This window comes from Doryrhamphus excisus, unplaced genomic scaffold (genome assembly GCF_030265055.1).
Source record: "Doryrhamphus excisus isolate RoL2022-K1 unplaced genomic scaffold, RoL_Dexc_1.0 HiC_scaffold_24, whole genome shotgun sequence".
NCBI lineage: Eukaryota > Metazoa > Chordata > Actinopteri > Syngnathiformes > Syngnathidae > Doryrhamphus > Doryrhamphus excisus.
The window spans coordinates 1,366,344-1,388,361 of record NW_026652242.1 but is presented as its reverse complement, the minus strand read 5'-3'; the positions used below and the strand labels follow the sequence as shown (position 1 = coordinate 1,388,361).

The 22,018-nt window shown below is 46.4% G+C and overlaps 1 non-coding gene across 1 annotated transcript; it reads right to left on the bottom strand.

The window, feature by feature from the left end:
• Positions 1-7,026: 7,026 nt before the first annotated feature.
• On the bottom strand, positions 7,027-7,098 carry trnaq-uug (transfer RNA glutamine (anticodon UUG)). The gene has a single exon. It is a non-coding gene; the product is annotated as a tRNA-Gln (tRNA).
• Positions 7,099-22,018: the final 14,920 nt, after the last annotated feature.

The window sequence follows — 22,018 nt, the reverse complement described above, 5'->3', positions numbered from 1 at the left end:
TTCTTGATGAGAAATGTCAGACTAAGCTTGGTCCCTTTTTTGCCAGAAGGCTTTGGTAAAGGGTGACTGATCCACAAACTAATTTGCTGATCCAGGGTCTCCCTTCTCACAGACCTCGGTCAGAGGCTCAGCTTTGTGGATCTTCATGACCTTCTGCAGATGCTGTAGACTCCCCCGAAGCAAGTTGTTTTCTTCTTCGCTGAAGAAAACAACGCACATATGATGAAAAATTTGTAGCGCTGTTTCAACATCTGTGCTGTTTTGGACAGCAGCAAAACAGTAGGTAGCAAATTCCTTAGATTTTTTGCATTTGGTTTTGCTGCCGATTGCCTGGCTAACAGCTTTTAAAATATGGGCTGCACAGAGATGAAGGATAGTGAAGGGTCGGTTGAAGTCACCTTGATGGTGGACAATGGCGTACACTTTTCGGATATATGCTGAGACGTCTTCTCTATTGAAGGCCAGTAAAACACTGTTTATAAGCGCCCAACTGAAGTCTGTCTCCACCTGACTTATTTTCCTTTTGGTGATGTGTGACAGCTGTCGATGAAAGTTCATGAGCCAGTGTGTTATTGAAGGGACGGCATGGTCATTTGTTATTACCTCCGAAACTGGCAAGGGGGGGTTTCCCATTCCTGGTAATACCAGAGCATAATATAGAATGCCACTTCCTGCTGTCATTCCCGTGTCACGAGCCTAGTAGATTTGGATTTGGCAGCTTTGACTTTGACTTTGACCACATTTTTTTACAATTAATTAAAAACAAAAGAGAGTGAAAATGCCACCGAAAAAGGGACCTGCTCCGGAGGAGTTTGAGGAGATCAGGAGCGCACTGGACTCCCTGAGTGCCAATGTTAGCATGGTGCTAACACAGCAGGAGCAGCTACTACGGAGGTTCGGAGCTATGGAGGAAGAGATGAAAAGACTGAGTGCTAGAGACGCCGAAAGGGAGCAAAGGATCTTGGAGCTAGAACAACGAGTGGACGATCTGGAGCAATATACAAGATTAAATGACATCATAATCACAGGTATCAAAATTCGTCCGCGCTCGTATGCTCGGGCTCTTGTACCTGAGGAGAGAGGGACCGGCGAACCGAGCGATTCTGAATTGAGCTCAGTTGAGCAGCAGGTGATGTCCCAGCTACACAACTTGGGAATTAAACTGGAAACGGAACATATCGAAGCTTGTCACCCCCTGCCTACACACGGAAGACCACCCGCAGTAATAATTAGATTCACCAACAGAAAGGAAAAAAACAGAACTGCTAAAACAAGGACGCAAACTTAAAGGTACTGATATCTACATTAACAAACACTTGACAAAACGGAACGCAGACATCGCAAGAAAAGCACGCCAACTAAAGAAACAAGGGAAAATCCAGCAAACATGGGTCAGGAATTGCAAGGTCTTCATAAAACAAAATGGATCACCAGAAGAGGCAAGAGTGATGGTGGTGAGGCAAATTCAAGATCTGGACAAGTATTAGGAAACATAATCAACACATCATACCATAATGACAGATACACATGGACAATCATCATCAAGTAAGCAACTACAATCATTAATTAGACAATATCAAAATATTGAATTAAACCCCTTTGAGAGCCAAGAGTATAGTGATTTAGAAAATGAAACAAATATAGACCCTGACAATAATCTTTTCAATAATATAAACATAAATAGCAAATACTACACTGCTGAACAATATAATCAATTAGATAATGAAGGCAAATTCAGTATAGTTCATTTTAATGCACGCAGTTTGCTTTCCAATTTTTTGAGTATTAAAAACTTCATAAGTGAATTTACACAGCCGTTCAATATTATAGCAATAACTGAGACGTGGTTAAGACCAGACATAGATAATCAATTTGACATAGAAGGATACGAATTCATTCATCTAGATAGGAAAAATAAAGGAGGAGGAGGAGTTGGCTTGTATGTGAACAGGAATCTAAATTATAAAGTCATAAATAACATGTCACTTACCATAGATAATTTAGTAGAAAGTTTAACAATTGAAATATTTAATGAAAAAGATAAGCGAGCACTTGTGAGTTGTGTATATAGACCACCATCAGCAAATATCGAACAATTTAAGGAATGGATGGAACAAACATACTCACCGAAAGATCATAAGAATTTATTCATATGTGGAGACTTTAATATTGATATTCTAAAAACCGGTCATGACAAGACAATAGACAATTTCGTAAACACAGTATATAGTATGCATTTGTACCCATCCATAACCAGGCCAACTCCAGTTACAACTCACAGTGCAACACTATTAGATAATATTTTCATAAACAATTTCACCAATAGCCTGGAAAGTGGGATCTTCTTGAGCGACATCAGTGACCACTTACCAATATTTTTATTATATGACACTAATTATAGAAGAAAATATTGCGGCACATCTAAAATATATTACAGAAGAATCAAAGATGACAACTCACTTAACAAATTGGAAAATGAATTGAAAGCAGTGAACTGGGATTTGGTATTATCAGATAATGATGTGGACAGTGCATACAATAGATTTCTGACTGTTTTCAATACTATATATAATGAGTGCTGTCCAATCAAAAAACATTGTATAAAAAAGAATAACAATCCATGTCCATGGATGACAAAAGGTCTTCAGAATGCTTGTAAGAAAAAAAATGCACTTTATAAAAACTTCATCAAACAAAGAACACAGGATGCTGAAAGTAGGTACAAATCATATAAAAACAAATTAACTTCCATTTTAAGGAAAAGCAAACAAGATTATTACAGTACCGAGTTAGGAAAAAGCAGAAATAATATGAAGGCTTTTTGGAGTATTCTAAAAACTGTGATAAACAAAGGAAAAAAATCTAATAATTACCCCAATTTTTTCCGTATTGCAGGCAAAGAATGTTTCGATAAAAATACTGTGGTAAATAAAATAAATGAATATTTTGTAAATGTGGGACCAACACTGGCCAGGGAAATACCAGATCCAGTACTCCCCTTAGGCTGGAAAGAAAATTTAACAGAACGTAATACCTCATCCATGTTCATATCCCCGGTCGAACCAAATGAAATTATACAAACAGTTAACAAATTCATCAGTAAGAAATCAACAGACTACAATGATCTCGACATGTCAACAATTAAATCCACAATTAAACATATAGCTTTACCACTGACACACATATGTAATTTGTCTTTCAGTTCAGGTGTATTCCCCAGACTTTAATAACTTTAGACCTATTTCATTATTACCGCAGTTCTCAAAAATTCTCGAAAAGTTATTCAATAATCAATTGGAAAAATTTATGAACAAACATTCACTATTGTCCGATGCTCAATATGGGTTCAGATCCAAGCATTCAACAGCCTTAGCACTCATGGACACTGTAGAAACAATATCATCTGCTCTTGAAGAAAAAAATCACTCCATTGGAATATTTGTGGACTTGAGCAAAGCTTTTGACACCATAGATCATGATATTCTACTGAGGAAATTGGACAGATATGGAATAAGAGGATTAGCATTAGAATGGATTCGAAGTTACCTAGACCGAAGAGTACAGTACGTTAGTATGGAAAATTATAACTCAGAACATTTGCAAGTAACCTGTGGGGTCCCCCAGGGCTCTGTGCTAGGACCCAAATTTTTCTCATTATATATTAATGATCTGTGTCATGTGTCAGACTTTTTAAAACCAGTTCTTTTTGCCGATGACACTAGTTTGTTTTCCTCAGGAAAAAATCTTGATGAATTGATCCACAAAATAACATCAGAATTTTTCAAGATTAAATTATGGTTCGATTCAAACAAATTATCACTGAACATGAACAAGACAAAATGTGTATATTTTGGAAAGCAATTAAAAAACAAAGAGATTAAAATTTCAATTGGTGGAACAACAATCACACAAGTTAATGAAATCCGATTTTTAGGTGTAATTCTCGATAGCCAATTAAATTGGAAATCACACATTAACTACACAGCAAAAAAATGGCAAAAAATGTTGCAATTCTCAGTAAAGCACGGCATGTTTTAACCTATAAATCTCTTCACATCCTATATTCCACACTTGTAATGCCATATCTGACTTATTGTTCAGAGATATGGGGAAACAACTTCAAAACCAATCTGCAACCTCTGGTCCTCCTGCAAAAAAGAGCAATTCGGCATATACATAAGGTAGGTGTCATAGAGCATACTAACCCATTATTCCTCGAATCCAAACTGCTCAAATTTGCAGATATAATATCCTTGAAAACCTTACAGATCATTTACAAAGCTAAACACAAACTCTTACCAGGAAACATTCAAAGTCTGTTCAAGGAAAAAGAAATATCCTATCAATTCAGAAATCCAAACCATTTTAAATCTGAAAGTTACCGGACCACAAGAAAAGGTTTCTGTGTTTCCAATTGTGGAATAAAGCAATGGGAGAGTTTGCCGTCGGAAATTAAGGAGAGTAAAAGCATATCACAATTTAAACGAAAATATAAAGATTGGATTTTATCAAATTATAATAGCGACATCATAAGTTAGCCCAATTTCACCATCAGTAAAACGACACTAAAAGGTCTGACTACTTGATGCAGGTCATATTAGTTTGGAAACGTGTATATAAAGTTGTATTGCAGTTATGTTTGTCCTCAATATCTTATTTGTGTACATGTGTGTGTATACATCTATGTGTAGATGTGTATATATACATATGCATATGTATATGTGTTATATGTATATGTATGTATATATATATATGTATATATATGTATACATGTGTGTATATATAAATGTATTTTTTCCCCCTTTCTCCTCTTTAAATGTTCTCCTCTTTAAATGTTACTCATTATTTTGTTTGCTTGGTTGTCGGTAGCCACAGGGGAAAAGTATTGTTGATTTTGGGGGGGGGAAACTGTCTACATTGGTGGCACTACTGAATTTAATTTAGTTCTAAATTCAATGACATGTGACACAGTACAAGATAAGTGTCTTATAAATATAAATATAAGTGGGAATGGTATTTTAATAGTGATCATTCTACTGTCTTGTCATCTCTGCTGGAATCTCTGATTGACTGATATGAGAAATGTAAGAATATTACCTTAATACCTTTGTAACTATACTAAATTGTTAGAGGTACCCAGGCTAACATGCATAAATATAGAGGTAGGGATTATCATTATTATTATCATTAATTATAATTATTATTAGTTATTACTTTACAAAAAATAGTAATAATGGACAGCAAGACATCATTGCTTCAAAAATTGGTGTGAGCACAGACCTAAAACCTTGCTTCCTAATGCACAAGACTAGACACACACAAACTAATAAACACGTCTAAAAACCTCAGGTAGGGTTTAACAAGAAGAAACTGATGTTTGGGTTGGTCACCTGTCCAGACACAGTCTCAAGTTCTTGTTTTTTAATGCATAAGATTAGACACATGCAATACAGTAAATAAGTAAATGTCACAAAAAAAAGTGGGCTAATAAATTGACACACAAAGACTGCGGATTTCAGAAAATAACAGATGAAATCTCTACACTCTACAAGAAGCAATGAAGTCTGTAAAATTAAATAATTAAAAATAAAAAATCACAAAAATTTTAACTATAATGATGAAAATGGTAATATTAATGATGATTATAATGATGGTAATAATGATAAAGATTATAACAATAATGATAATAATGATAATAATAATAATAATAATATTACAATAAAAATAATAACAGGGGAAACAAGACAGTGGCATGAACATGATTATATCCTGCAAAAAGGGGTAGGCATTTATAAGCTTTTGCTTCAGCCTACTCCTTTTGGGCTAGTTGAATATATATATATATATATATATAGTTGAATACAAATGTAAATAATGGAAAGTTATATTTTGATTGATGTAAGAAATGCACTGTAATGATTCACATATTTGCCCAAATAAAGGGAAAAAAAAAATATATATATATATATATTTTTTGTTTTGTCGGTTGGCAGCCTTGATGGGGGTGTTTCGCAGTTGACTGGGTTGTGCGCTGTTGGTTATGGGGCCTGGGGGGTTTTGGGCTTTTGTCGCCGCCATGCTGTTTTCCTTGTGGTGGTGTACTGTTAGTTGTTGTCAACGGGGGCTTTTGTCGTTTCTTCACGGTCCGCATTCTCTGCACTCGTGGTCTGAAGAGGATAATGGGGTCCACTGCCCCCATTGATCTGCTCCTTGAGTCTTGGTGACCTAGAGGTTTTTTGCCGCTCTGCTTTGACATGCTGTTTTCTTTACCTTTCCCCGGCCTTGTCGAGGGTAGGTGGTGTGATGTCGGTTATGGGGGCCGGTAAGTTGCCGCCCTGGGCTTTTGTTGTTCCTGGAGCACATAAAGAAGAGTGGCTAGTACGGGGGTTGAACCCGTGACCTTGGCGTTATTAGCACCACGCTCTGACCAACTGAGCTAACCACTGGACACCATTGCAATATTTTATGTTTTTTTTAATTTTATGTACCCCGAAGCAGACTCAATCGGTACGCTGGGGTCTGAGGGCGATAAGTGGGTACCTGGTGGACACCTTGTTTGTGCTCTTGACAGGTATTTCGGGACAGTTTAACAATTGGCTTTTGATGGTGGAACAAGCTAAAACAAGGAAAACAAATTGTTTAGCGCGCCTGGGAGTGGGCCCCTTATTGCAAATAGTTCCCGCTGTGATTTCCGCCGAGTGTCCCTGATGAATACATCCACTGCTCCAGAAGCAGCCTCGGCTAATTGTCGGCCATTCGCCATAGCGCACCCCGAGGTTACAGAGGTCAAAGGTAAGCCCATATTCAGCAGCACACTGGCGAAAGGTAAATTTATGTGCATTACCGTTTCCACAGGTTCCCGCTTGGTACAACCCGGCATTAATATCTCTTGGTGTAATTCTACCTTACAGATGGATGCCTTCTTCCGGCCGATACTCAGGGCTGACCTCTGGTGGTGGTGCGGTGGCACACGGTGCAAACGTCTCCTTTTTGCCCTCAAAATACAAGGGCAACAGGACAATCCCTTGGTTCCACCAAGACTTGAACTTAGACCACTGGATTCAAAGTCCAGGGTGCTAACCATTACACCACGGAACCTGCAAGGGTACAGACAGCGCCAGGCCCTGAAGTACATCCTGTCAGATTACATTAGCGTTGATATAACTTCACTGAGGGTAATTTCTCTACGCCTTCGGGCTGGGGAAAAGGTCCTAACTGTCATTTGTGCGTACGTGCCAAACGGCAGTGCGGAGTACCCGGTCTTTTTGGAGTCCTGGTGACTCCGTCGTTCTACTGGGAGACTTCAACGTCCATGTGGGCAATGACAGTGTGACCTGGAGGGGCGTGATTGGGAGGAACGGCCTCCCTTATCTGAACCCGGGCAGTGTGATGTTATTGGACTTCTGTGCGAACCACAGTTTGTCCATAACTAACACCATGTTCGAACATAGGGATGTCCATAAGTGCACTTGGCACCAGGACACCCTTGGCTGCAGGTCTATGATCGACTTTGCAGTCGTGTCATCAGACCTGCGTCCGCATGTTCTGGACATGCGGGTGAAGAGAGGGGCTGAGCTGTCAACTGACCAGATTAAGGTTCCTTACGCTCAGGAGGCACTGGTTGAAATCCCACAGCTGGCATTTTCCTGGTCAGCTCCATTATCCACGACTGGAATGATTTGGCAGCAAAAGACTGTCAGATTGTACAAGACACCTGAACACCTTGAGAAGAAGATTAAGAGAGGTTTTGTTCTAATGAGAAGGGTTTGTTTGTTGACATTGTGACATACAAAAGAGGAACTCCCCGTCGGGGAATCGAACCCCAGTCTCCCGTGCGGCTGGCGGGGATAGTTCAGCTGAAACGAGCTAAATTTTCCCTATTCATTTCCAATGAGAGAGAAAGGCCACTATGAATGTAATATACTTTTGTCCATGAGTGGCGCTGTGGCCGCTTCTGCTACACCCACCCACCACATTCATCCTGAACTTCAGGTAGAAATTAATTCTATTAAGTTTCATTATTTCATATGTTATTTGTGTTTCTCAGAGATTGCTGCGCACCGTTCAGGGTTGCAGAGTCTTCTGCGGAGAAACACCTCAACTGGGATGCATGGCAAACAACTGACACAATTGTTACTGAGGCCACATCTGTGTGCCTCAGAATATCACCCGTTATACGGCACCTTCGCACAGTTCCTGTCGGCTGCCTTCTCTGTGGTGGACCAGGAAGACCTGCAGAGGCTCCAGGATGCATACGTCTTCTGTGGCATCCAGCCTGCAAATCCCACCAAGCAGCATATTCGTGAGCACTGCAGGATAAAGATTCCTCCGCCCGGGACGCTTATTCAGAGAGTGGAAGGGGTGTTGAAGCACTTTCACCTGACCACAGATCCGAATGGCATCCCTCTTTATAAGCCCTCCATGCTAAAGAGATGGAGGATCCAACGAGTCCACATTCTGCGCGGTTGCCTCAGTGATCCTGAGGTGGAAGGGGGCATACTGTACCGCCGTGGAGGAACGATACAGTTAAACCACGTGCCAGGTGAGCGTGCAGCAGTCCCCGTCTGGATCCCCATCAGAGGCACGTCGCAGCAGGAGGGCTACCACTTTCACCAGGCCAAATGGGTGACCGGCACGCAGGTCTCCCCAGAGCTGTTCCAGGCCCAGGCCATGACAGGAGTGTGTCGCTGGAACTATCAGCGTCTGCTGGACCTGAAACTGCCAGGCGTTTCTCTCCCGCCTGTTTTCAACCCTGCACTGATGTGCTCCCTGAATGCTGTTTCCAGACGGGTCTTTGGCGAAGAAAAGTACCCTGCTCTTCGTCTGGCAGCTGAAGACACCGGGGAGAGGTTTGGCCTGGAGTACAGGGAGCCAGAATGTTGTCCGGTCCCTTTAGACTGGGACAAACATAAAACCAAGAAGGACCCCGGCCACGCCACAAGTGCTCCTTCTCCAGGCATCCTGCCTGATCAGGGAGCTGGTCAGGGAGCAGACCCAGTGCAGCCTTCCTCCACACCTCCCACCAGACTTTTCAGCTTTGTTCACCCTCTTCAAACTGCTACTGTGACTACGTCTAGTCGTGTGGCCTCTATCCCAGCATCTGACTTGGACAATAAAGCTTCTGTTTCTGAGCTTCAGCCACAGCCAGGTAAAAACCTAATCATGTGTCCCCTTGTTCTAATAGTGTTGCATCTTGTTTGAACCAAATAACAAATGTGTAACTCTTGGTTTTCTTTGCCTAGAGCCCACAAGAAGATTACCCATCCAATGTTCTCCGACTGCTGCCTGCACTGGACCAGTGAAGACTGGATGGAGAGTATTTGTGTTGGACCACAAGCGCTGGCCGTCTCCAAAGAAGTCGGCAATTGACGAGCTCCTTAATAAACACCGCGGGCACAAGGACATGATCAAGCTTGTGGTTTGGGAGTATGGCACTCTTGTCCACAAGTCCAGCAAAGACCCCAACAGCATGCTGCATCCAACATCAAAATTGCATATTCCCAAATACATGAAACACAACAGTAAATTTCTCAATACATCATCTTCACTAAATACCAGCCCAGAGAAGCTGCAACATACACAGCAGCTTTGGCAGTTGCTAAGCACTACCTCTGCTGTGCCTGTCGTGACACTGCCTGCAGCTATGGTCATTCCACCATCACCACCACCACCACCACCTGCTCATACCCCATTGGAGCAGGAGCAACCACCTCCCGTGTCAAAAAAACTCAAACAAAAACATGTCTGTGCTGTTGTCAACCAAAATCAAAATATCAAGGGGATGGGACATCAATACATGACTTTTATCAGCGGGGCCCTGTCAGATACTTTTATTGCGCCACAAAAGTGTGTGTTTTATTTCAAGCACTGGTATCAATATAAGCCTGATAGGAATAGTTTGTAATCATATAGGGATTAATTGGAAAAAAATATATTTTGTGGAGAAGAAAATGGTGACTTGACTGATGCTTAGACGGGATTCGGACACCTGACTTCATTTCTCCAAAGTCTCTCTGCTTGTCTGACATCCGTCTCGCATCCTGATTGGCTGGCAGCAAATGTCAACAACACAAGCGCGGCCCGCGCTTGGCAAGTGAGAATTCTACCACTGAACCACCAATGTCACGTGGGGACACACTGTAAGAGAACAAAATTCAACTGTCAAGTGGATGAGCCTCTGCAAAGTGGCGCTGAATGACAAAACATCACAATGTCATACTCTTTGGATTCAAGCACCTTCTGGCGTAATGGGATCCACAACAATCATGTCAGCTGTGGATGCAACGTCAATTCGTTCTTGAAGGGCAAGTGACAAAAAGAAGTACATGGTTGACAAATCAGCTGCCAAAGTTTCACTGACCAAGCACCCAGGCACTGCTGGAATTTGAACCCACGATCTCCTGTTTACTAGACAGGCACTTTGACCAGCTTAGCCACAGTGCCAGCAGTTCATCTGGTACCAACACAAAAACAGTTCGCCAGTGGGGAAAAATGTTCATACAAGGGAGGGAGTCCAAAGTCCAACACATGTGTGAATTGAGAGTCCCTGGGTGGGCTCGAACCACCAACCTCTCAGTTAACAGCCAAACGTGCTGACCAATTGCGCGACAGGGAGTACAACAGCATGACTGCAGTAAGGTTTCACTAAGTGCTGTCCACCTTAACTCTCGGGTGGTCCGGTCTGTTACGTTTCAGGTGTCATTCTGAATACTGCCCTTTCGCAGGAAAAGAGCCTTTGTACTTTTTCAACATGAGCTCTAAAGAAAGGTATAAGCTAAGATATACTGCATTGGCCGGGAACAGGACCCGGGCCTCCCGCTTGACAAGTGAGAATTCTACCACTGAACCACCAATGCCACGTTTGGAAACACTGTCGGAGAACAAATTAAATTGTTGAGTGGATGTGCCCCTGCAAAGTGGCGCTGAATGACAAAACATCACAACACACGCATGGGATGCCAGGGGAGGCCGAGTACTAACAGAGCTGAGCGAGAGGGCATAAGAAAAAAATTTGTGACCTTGTGGTGGTTACCCGGCAGCACCAAGGATATGGTGCACGTCTGATGCGTAATGCATGCCAGGTGATGTTCATCTAGCGAGCGGACATTCTTGTGGGGGACAAGCTCAACAGTAGGAATGTTGAGAGAACTGACCAGTCCGCCATCAATGAAGTTCTCGTCCGCCCCAGAGTCAATTAATGCTGTGGTAGGAGAAGCTTCCCCCGCCCAGGATATCGTACCTTCCACCTGAAGTCGGCCCACCAAAGCGGATGACGCAGCCGGTGTGGTTGGAGCGGGCAGTGCCAGCAGCTGGGGAATATCCCTGGTGGAGGAAGAGCGTTGGCGTGCTGGGCGAACTGGACAGCGGGAAATTGTGTGTAGGACTCCCACAGTACAGGCACAGCCACAGGCGTGGACGGTGACTCCTCTCCGCTGACGAAAGGCGACTGGCTCCCAGTTGCATGGGGACGACACTCCCAACGTCATCAGACGGCGCTCCGTGTTTTGTCACGGCTGGTGTGTGTTGCTTTTTGTTGTTTTCTTGCCTGAAAGGACTTCTCGCTCGACCCAATTTTACTCTTGGCAAAACACTGATAATCCAGAACATAGCCTTAAACTGCAGGTGCATTAGTTGGAGGGCTCGTGCCCACCTGGTCACCTGAACAGGGACTTGAATCCCGGACACTCAGATCAAAAGTTTATTGTTCAGGTGATTGGCTCAACCTTTGTCTTGTCTGACCATTAACTCTTTTTTTCCAGAAGATATTAGGCTTGTCCATGTGGGCAGTTTAAGACCTCCGTCGATCTTGGAGGTGGCAATTTCGGGACAGGGGCTTCTTCATCTCTGCAAGGTCAAGTACAGTATGCCAGAAGATTTTGCCTTGTGAGTTGTCCTCATTCATCAAGCGCCTGGAAAGCTCAGTTGGTAGAGCATCAGACTTTTAATCTGATTGTCCATGGTTCAAGTCCCTGTTCAGGTGGAGAAGAGTAGACCCCACATTACCAGCATGGGGACATACCAACCCAAGATGAGAACACCCTGGGCCAGGTACACAGCAACATATGTGGCAGAAACACAGCTTCACCCTGGCCCCTCTTTTAGCCTCTACTGAAAAAGCGGAACACCACCTTTGCAGCTGAAATCGCTCAGTTGGGCGAGTGCGAGAATTAAGATTTAAAGGTCCGTGGTTCAAGCCTGGGTTTGAGCACAATCCCTGTTTACGTTGCGACTTTGCCAATAGTTTGAAAATGCTTATTGGCAGGCTGAAAGGACCTTAACTTCATTCATCAAAGGGCCACCCCTCCAGACAACGTTAGAGGAGGTTACAAGCCAAACCTGTCAAGCCGTGATTGTGATTTCATGTTTTGTTGAAGAAAAGCCCATAATTTGTGGAACAATTTTCCCTACAAGGGAGAAACATTTGTCGATTTGGACAATTGTCAATATGCCCCCACTTTGGACGCATCGTCTTGTGTCATTGTTTGGCAACTGCTTCACCAGTCCCCTTAAAGGGCTCACCCTTCATAGTGTAGTGGTTAGCACGTTTGCCTTACATGCAAAAGGTCCCTAGTTGGAAACTGGGTGGAAGCAAGGCCGTTCAATTCCTTCTTTCACAAAAAAATCAAGGTGACACATGGGAACAAGGATATGTGCTTGATCCCTGAAGGTGTGTACACGGGCATCTGTCCCCAGTTTGGACACACAATCCATATTTCCCGGATGACTGATCGGGTGCGTCACTGGGCTGCACGAAGGGGCTTATCAGAATCAGAATCAGAAAAGGTTTATTGCCATGTATGATCAAACACATACTAGGAATTTGTTTTGGTGTAGTAGGTGCACACACATCTATTAAAAAAGAATGAGAATACAAAATATGAAATACAAAATATGAAGATACAAAATATACAGAATAACAGTATAAATATATGTACACAGTCTGTTTTTGTTTGTTATTCCGGAAGTGCAGTCTGATTGTTTTTCCTAAGAGTCCAAACTGAGCGTTAATGTAACGTATACAATGAAAGTGTCAAAGTGTCAAAGTGGCAGGATGAGGCAGAGGTGGGGTGTGAAGAGTGTCATGTGGGGTTCCGGGCCTTGTTGATGAGGCTGACAGCAGACGGGAAGAAACTGTTCTTGTGGCGTGAGGTTTTGGTCCTGATGGACCGCAGCCTCCTGCCAGAGGGGAGCGTCTCGAAGAGTCTATGTCCGGGGTGAGAGGGATCGGCCACAATCCTTTCTGCACGCCTCAGGGTCCTGGAGGCGTACAGATCCTGGAGGGATGGGAGATTGCAGCCAATCACCTTCTCTGCTGACCGAATGACACGCTGCAGCCTGCCTTTGTCCTTAGCAGTGGCAGCAGCGTACCAGATGGTGATGGAGGAGGTGAGGATGGACTCAATGATGGAGGTGTAGAAGTGCACCATCATTGTCTTTGGCAGGCTGAATTTCTTCAGCTGCCGTAGGAAGTACATCCTCTGTGAGCCTTCTTGATGAGGGAGCTGATGTTCGGCTCCCACTTGAGGTCCTGGGAGATGATGGTACCCAGGAAGCGGGAGGACTCCACAATGTCAATTGTAGAGTCACAGAGGGTGATGGGGACAGGAGAGGCTGAGTTCTTCCTGTTGTCCACAACCATCTCCACTGTTTTTAGGGTGTTGAGCTCCAGGTTGTTCAGGTTGCACCAAGTCGCCAGATGGTCAACCTCCCACCTGTAGGCGGACTCGTCACCGTCAGAGATGAGTCCGATGAGGGTGGTGTCGTCCGCAAACTTCAGGAGCTTGACAGACTGGTGACTGGAGGTACAACTGTTCGTGTACAGGGAGAAGAGCAGAGGAGAAAGAACGCAGCCCTGGGGGGATCCGGTGCTGATGGTTCTTGTATCGGAGAAGTGTTTCCCCAGCTTCACACACTGTTTCCTGTCAGACAGGAAGTCTGTAATCCACCTGCAGGTGGAGTCAGGCACGCTCAGCTGGGAGAGCTTCTCCTGGAGCAGAGATGGGAGGATGGTGTTGAATGCAGAGCTGAAGTCCACGAACATGATCCTAGCGTAGGTTCCTGCGGAGTCCAGGTGCTGGAGGATGTAGTGGAGGGCCAAGTTGACTGCATCGTCTACAGACCTGTTGGCTCTGTAGGCAAACTGCAGGGGGTCTAGGAGAGGGTTGGTGATGACTTTGAGGTGAGAGAGCACAAGGCGCTCAAAGGACTTCATGACCACGGAGGTCAGGGCGACGGGTCTGAAGTCATTAAGTCCTGTGGTCCTTGGCTTTTTGGGAACAGGGATGATGGTTGCGGTCTTGAAGCAGGCAGGCACGTGGCATGTCTCCAGTGAGGTGTTGAAAATCTCTGTGAACACTGGAGACAGCTGGTCAGCGCAGTGCTTCAAGGCGGACGGAGACACAGAGTCCGGTCCAGCTGCTTTCCGGGGGTTCTGTCTCCTGAAGAGTTTGTTTACGTCTCTCTCGTGGATGGAAAGAGTCGTCACTGAGGTGGGTGAGGAGGGGGAAGGGAGGGCCATTAAGGCAGGTCTTGGTGGAGATGGCTGGAGCTGGAGCTGTTGGAAGGTGTCGAGGGGGATGGTTGCTGGACTGTCCGTTTGTCTTTCAAAGCGGCAGTAGAACTCGTTCAGGTCGTTGGCTAGGCGTCGATCGTTGATGGATTGGGGGGCTTTAGGCTTGTAGTTGGTGATCTGCCTGAGCCCTTTCCAGACAGACGCAGAGTCGTTAGCTGAGAATTGGTGTTGGAGCTTCTCAGAGTACAGTCGTTTAGCCTCTTTCACCGCCTTGCTAAACTTGTACTTCGACTCTTTGTATTTGTTTATGTCCCCACTCCTGAAGGCCTCCTCCTTCGCCAACCTTAAATGTCTGAGTTTGGCTGTGAACCAGGGTTTGTCGTTGTTGTAACTCACCCTGGTGCGTGATGGAACGCAGCAGTCCTCACAGAAGCTGATGTAGGACGTCACAGCCTCTGTGTACTCATCCAGACTGTTGGTAGCAGTCCTGAACACATCCCAGTCAGTGGAGTCCAAACACGCCTGGAGATCCTCCACAGCCTCACTGGTCCACTTCCTTGATGTCCTCACTACAGGTTTGCAGAGCTTTAGTTTCTGCCTGTACGCAGGAATCAGGTGGACCATGATGTGGTCAGAGAGTCCCAGAGCAGCACGGGGGACGGCGTGATAAGCATCCCTGACTGTAGTGTAACAATGATCCAGAATATTCTCCTCTCTGGTCGGGCATTTGATAAACTGTTTGTATTTAGGGAGTTCGTGGGTGAGGTTGCCTTTGTTAAAGTCACCAAGGACAATAACTAAGGAGTCCGGGTAGGTCCGCTCCACACACAGTATCTGGTCGGCGAGCATGCGCTGTGCGTCCTGCACGTTGGCTTGCGGCGGGATGTAGACGCCAACCAGAATGAATGAAGCGAACTCACGGGGTGAATAAAAAGGTGTTAATGTTAATGGTGTTAATGGTGAAAGATTCCAGGTCAGGAGAACAGTGCTGCTGGATCACTGTCACATCGTTGCACCAACCACTGTTGATATAGAAACAGATTCCTCCACCTTTGGTTTTGCCGGAAAGTTCCGTGTCTCTGTCCGCGCGATGGAGTTGGAAGCCAGCCAGCTCCAGCGCAGAGTCCGGTATTAATCCACAGAGCCACGTCTCAATAAAGCACAAAACCGCAGATGAAGAGAAGTCCCTGTTTTTTCCCAACAGCAGTTGTAGTTCATCTAGTTTGTTGGGAAGTGAACGCACGTTAGAGAGAAATATCCCGGGTAGCGACGTGCGTAATCCCCGCTGACGAAGGCGCACGAGCGCGCCGGCCCGTTTTCCTCTCCTCCGGCGTTTCGCTGCGTGTGCAAGGGTGAGCGCACCTTTGACCAATATATCCAAAATTTCCGCTGTTGGAAGCAGGAATTTAGGAAATAAATCCTCTGGTGTTGCTCCCCTGATGTTCATGAGCTCTTCCCTGGTGAAAGAGCTCCCGGTACCGGCGCAAAAAACAGTTTTATAACATAAAACAAAGCAAAACAATGCGCACCAACACACCGAGGCAGCCGTCCGCGGCGCCATCTTGGATATCACAGGAGTTTGAACCTGACCTTTACTTGGTCCTTCGAGCCGGATCCCAAGACACCTGAGGAGTCCAGTTGTGGAGCGGACGAGACAGAAAGACCGTGGCCACGGCAGACAAAACCCTTTGATGGGCTGTCTTCTCAGTTCAACAACTGGAAGCTGAAGGTTGATGGGATACCGACGGAAGAGAAGACAACAAACAGTAAGACAATTTTGATCAGAGTGTGAGTGAAAGGGCGTCGTCCCTTTGTGTTAAAGCAGGGGTGGGAAAACTGAGACCTGGGGGCTGCATGCAGCCCATTAATCCAATCCACTTTATTGATATAGCACATTTTATGAACACAGTTTCTAAAGTGCTGGACAGGCTAGTAAAATAAAAGGTAAAAATAAAATACAATAAATGAAGGTACAAATTGAATTTAATCCAAAACTAAAAGGTCAAATAGGAAACAACAAAATCTCAGATTGAATCCTAAAGCGAACAGGCAACCAATGCAGGGAGGCCAGAAGGGTTCTTGACCCCTAGAACTGAGTGCGTCCCTCGGGTCAATAAGGTTTGTCACCCGGTGCTAAAGCCTTGTGTATACTATTCGCTGGCAAGCAAAGAGACGAATTCGGCAGTCTTCTGTAGAAAGACAGAGCTGGCGGTCTTCTGTGACAAGGCGGACTTGGCAGTGTTTTGCAACAGGGCGGACTTGGCAGTCTTGTGCAAGAGGAAGGAGCCCTTTTGACGGGCTTTCCTTTGTAAAAGACGGAGTTGGCGGTCCTTTGTAATGAGGCGGAGTTGGCGGTCTCTCGCAGTAAGACCGAGTTAGCACGGCCCTCCCGGTGGATGGTGGGGTCCATCGGTGGCCTTGCGCTGGTCCTCTCCTCGGCGCTGGTGCTTGGCCTCCCCATGACTTGGAGCTATGGCTCTCCCTCACGGGGGTGAGCTGCCCGGCGGGTGTCGGCCGGCGCGGTGGAGCACCTCACCACTCGCCTGCTCGCCCCCTCGCTTGCTCATGTGCGGGTCTTCTCCCCTCACCCGCTCCTTTGTCTGCCACACTGCCGTAGCCCCGATGCCGTGGTCAAGGGGAGTCTGGGGGTGCTATGCCTTGGCGGTCCGTACCTCCCTGGGCTCGGGGCCCGGTTGTGGGTCTGGGACCCCTGGGTCCCCCGCCCTGTGATGCCCCGGACGCTCCACCCAGGGACGTCCACAGTGTGTGCTTGCGTGTGTGCGTATTGAGTGGATGGGGTGTGCGCGTGTGTCTGAGATTATTTTATGTATTTATTGTTTTAAATACTTAGATAAATAATGATAAGTTTTATTATAATTATATATATATATATATATATATATATATATATATATATATATATATATATATATATATATATATATATATATATATATATATATATATATAGGTGTGTGTACGTATATGGCCATATATGTAGATATACGGGGGGGGGGGGGGGGGGGGGCTCTGCAGGGGTCTGGCGCAGGGTGTTCCATCTCTACTGCCCGGTCCTCCATGGGGCAGTGTGCCCGGGCCTCTTCTGTCCTGGCCGGGGCGGTCCTAAATTGGTGGTCAGGCCTGGGGTTACCTGGGGCGGGCCAGGTTCTGCTTCCTGGGGGTGTGTGGGGGGCAGCGCCTCCGGCCGTGGATGGGGTCCCTCCCGGTTGGCGGGGGCGCCTCTGTGCCCACAGGTGTGTTGCCTTCAATGCCCTTCTGCCCTAGTGGGGTATGGTCTCCCGCTGGTCTCGGGGGTGCGGCTCTCCTCTGGCCTGTTGGCGCCCTGTTGCCGGTTGGGATTGCTCCTCCATGGCCTCTTGCTGGTCTCTTAGGGGAGTTGCTTGGGGAGTCGGCCCTGGCTTTGCCCACACCCACGGGGCCGGAGGATCTCTGGCGGTGGGGGCTTGACCTGGCTGCGCGGGGCGGGGTTTGCTGGGTGGTAGAAGGCAGTCTCTCTCCTTTTGTCATTCTCAGTGACAATTACACATTCACACACTCGCATTCACATACACAAGCACGCTTACGCACACATATATGAATATATACACAGAAGTACACACCTCCATATGGACACTCACAGCACATGGGTGCTTCTCTACACAATCTACCATCTTATCCCTGATGTCTATATGCTACTGGTATGCTATTATTACAGTAAAAATGATGTCAAGCAGTGAGATTTTAATTACTGTAACTGTATGGCTGTAATTGTGTTCACTATCATGGTTCATGTCTTCATTGTTACTATTGCTATTGGTAAGTTGGACTGTTTCACTTCACTGATATCAGCTCTATTGTGACCCTTAGCCATCATTGACATTTAACTGTTCTGTTTGTCACTGTTGTTGTTATGGGAATTCTTGTTGCTGCTGTTTTTGTCTCTCCCTCTACTCCCCCCCCACCTTTCTCTTCTTCTTTTCTGTTCTTCTTCCAAATGGCAAAACAAAAACATCAAATAACGGTAAATAAAATTTCATGGTACAGGGAAGTTGTAGCCAACACCTTTCCTGACACAGAGCAAATCTGTTTAGCATGTAAGGGCATTTAGATCAACAATGGCCCCAATGGCTGGACGGGACAAAAAAAAAAAAGACCGAGTTAGCAGTTCTTTGTGCAAAGACGGAGTTGACGGTCATGCTAGGCTAGGAATATATATATATATATATATATATATATATATATATATATATATATATATATATATATATATATATATATATATATATATATATATATATATATATATATATATATATATATATATATATATTAGGGTGTTCAGAAAAATAAAAGTTTGTGATATTCGTTGTGCTGAGTTTTGATTCAGCTCTACTACCCGAGAGTATTGCACCACAGTTTGCAATTTCTCCCGCGACATCCCTATCCCGTGCCTCACCACATCAGCCTAGCGTGTATTATTGCTTGGGAGAAGTTACTCTTACTGTAATGCTTTACCCGTTCTCTTTCTTTCCAGATGGCTAGCACACGATCCAAGAGAGACGTTGTGCTTCTAGGAAATGCTCGGAAAGAGAGTTTGTCCTCGTTAAAACAGCTCCCGACAGTCAAGGAGGTCCTCCTGCGACTTTTCTTCTTCCTCAAGAATGAGAAACAGGATCTGAGTTCAGCATCAGCGCTGGTCATTGAGGAGGTCATCCGTTTGTGGAACCAATCCTCCATTACTACTGCAGAAAAACGTAACGCCGTTCAAAAGTTGAAGGTGGAATACGAGAAATACCGGAAAGTGATGAAAAACCACGCCAGGGTGTCACGCCATTGCGTGACACCATCTTACTGCTCCTGGAGCAGCCTACTGGTTTTGTCACCATTTGCACTTGCCTGTCACTCATGCTCTCTCTCTCTCCCCTCAGGCCCCAGTTCGCCCTTATGGGAGGAGCTACCCGGCCAGCCACAGGTGTTCTCAATCACCACCTTCCATTTAGGCACACCTGTGGCAGCAGGAAGGCGTCGTAGTATTGTTCCACATGGACGCACGCCACTTGCCTGTTTGGACCTGAGCCTTTTTCCGTCTTTTCCACCACCACATAGTGGTGCCAAGTCTCCTGCCCGACGCCTTCCTGCCAGCCAGGTAGCTGCTCCCTACCTGCACTAAGAAGTTAGTTTTGTATAGCCTTGCTAGTCTTTTTCGTGGTGCCTTTTCTGTTTGCTCTCCATTTTTGCACCATAGTTTTTTGTTGTCACTATCCTGCTTTTTGAGGAGGCAATAAAGACCTTTTATTGCAAACTACTCCTGCCTGCATGCTTCTCTTGGGTCTTACCCTCTCCTCGGCGTGTCAGAATACTACGACCAAATGAAGCATGGACCCCGCAGAGCAGGAGAAGATTTTGTTTGCCCTCAAAGCTCACGGTGAGTCCATCAGCCGTCACGAGCAGATGCTTGAAGGCATGGCTAGCCTTATTAAGGAGATCCATGCCCGTATTCCTGCCCCCTCCTCCGACGAGCCTCCGACAGTCATGCCCCCTCTCCCACCACTTGGCGCCTCTTCCCGCGAACCCAGCATTCCCCACCCGGCCCGGTATGGAGGAGACTTCGGCCAGTGCGGGTTGTTTGTTCACCAGTGTTCCCTCACCTTCGCCCAGCAGCCCGCCACGTACACTACGGACGCAGCCAGGGTGGCATATATGCTCAGCCTCCTCTCTGGCCGCGCGGCTCGCTGGTCCATGGCCATCTCCGAGAAGAGACCGGAGCTACTGGTCAATTTAACCTTGTTCGTGGCTGAGATGAGGAGGGTGTTTGATCACCCCATGCGAGAGCGGGAGGCTGGAATGCGCCTGCTGTCTATTCGCCAGGGCGGCGCCTCCGTCGCGGACCATTCCGTCACCTTCCGCATTCTGGCAACCGAGAGCGATTGGAATGAGAAGGCGCTCCGCTGCAGTTTCCTGGGGAGCCTCAGCCCTCACCTGCAAGATGAACTGGCCGCGCGGGACGAGACAAACACGTTGGAGGAGCTCATCGCCCTCTCCATTCGGATGGATGGCCGCCTGCGGGAGCGCGCTCTCCAACGTAGGCCAGGACGGATCGTCGTCCCACGCCTGGCGCTGCCAGCCCCTCCAGACAACCTCCCGGACCCCCTCATCCCCCCTTCGGACATCAGCGGACCCCCGTTGGAGGCTCTTGGCGGGACCGAACCCATGCAGCTGTGGGCCAGCCGCCTGTCATCGGCAGAGAGGGCCCGACGGCTGCGACTTAGTCTTTGCCTGTATTGCGGAGAGGCGGGGCATTCCGTCAACAGGTGCCCCGTGTGTCCCAGGAGCCGACGCCGCTCCCCCTCCAGCGAGGGATCACAGAGGACCTCACCAGTCATCGGACGCCTCCAGATTGAAGGTACGCTGTCGTGGCGGGGGGAGGCGGTACCTGTCCAGGCACTTATTGACTCTGGAGCTGATGATAATTTCATTGACTGTAACTTAGTTTCACGCTTCAAATTACCCACTGTCAAGTTACATCCTCCCAAGTCCGTTCGCTCTCTCGACGGGGGTCACCTCGCTAGTATCACTCACCAGACTTGTATGTGCGCTCTGAGTCTCACTGGTAACCATCTAGAGACTATTAGCTTCTTTGTCATCCCTTCTCGTTCGGCGCCGGTGGTCCTTGGTCTTACTTGGCTCAGACAGCATAACCCTGTAATTGACTGGTCTGGACTTAAAATTACCAATTGGAGTGATTTCTGCCACTCCAATTGTCTGCGTTCCGCCTCGTCTCCCAGTTCTCACTCTGTCTTGTCGCCACCGGTTCCTCCCGACCTCTCTTTTGTGCCCGAGCAATATCACTCCCTTCACCAGGTTTTTTGTAAGGATCGTGCCATGTCACTTCCACCCCACCGTCCTTATGATTGCGCTATCGATTTGTTGCCGGGAGCGCCACTCCCCTCTTCGCGCCTTTATAATATCTCTCTGCCTGAGCAAAAGGCTTTGGAGGATTACATTTCTTCTTCGCTCGCGGCTGGCCACATACGTCGCTCCTCCTCACCCCTGGCGGCAGGGTTCTTCTTTGTTAAGAAGAAGGACGGCTCCTTGCGACCCTGCCCTTAACAAAATCACGATAAAGAACAAATATCCTCTGCCCCTGCTCGACGCTGCCTTCACCCCCCTCCATAGTGCTGTCATGTTTACTAAACTGGATTTACGCAACGCTTACCACCTTGTGCGCATCCGTGAGGGCGATGAATGGAAAACTGCTTTCAACACCCCGCTGGGACATTTCGAGTACCGCGTCATGCCGTTCGGCCTCACTAATGCACTCGCTGTTTTTCAAGCCCTCATTAATGACGTATTACGTGACATGATTGGACGTTTCGTGTTCGTCTACCTCGACGACATCCTCATTTTCTCCCCCTCTGCCTCCGCTCACTTCCAACACGTTCGCCTGGTGCTCCAGAGGCTCTTAGCCAACCGACTGTTCGTTAAGGCGCTTTATCCAAGACTTTA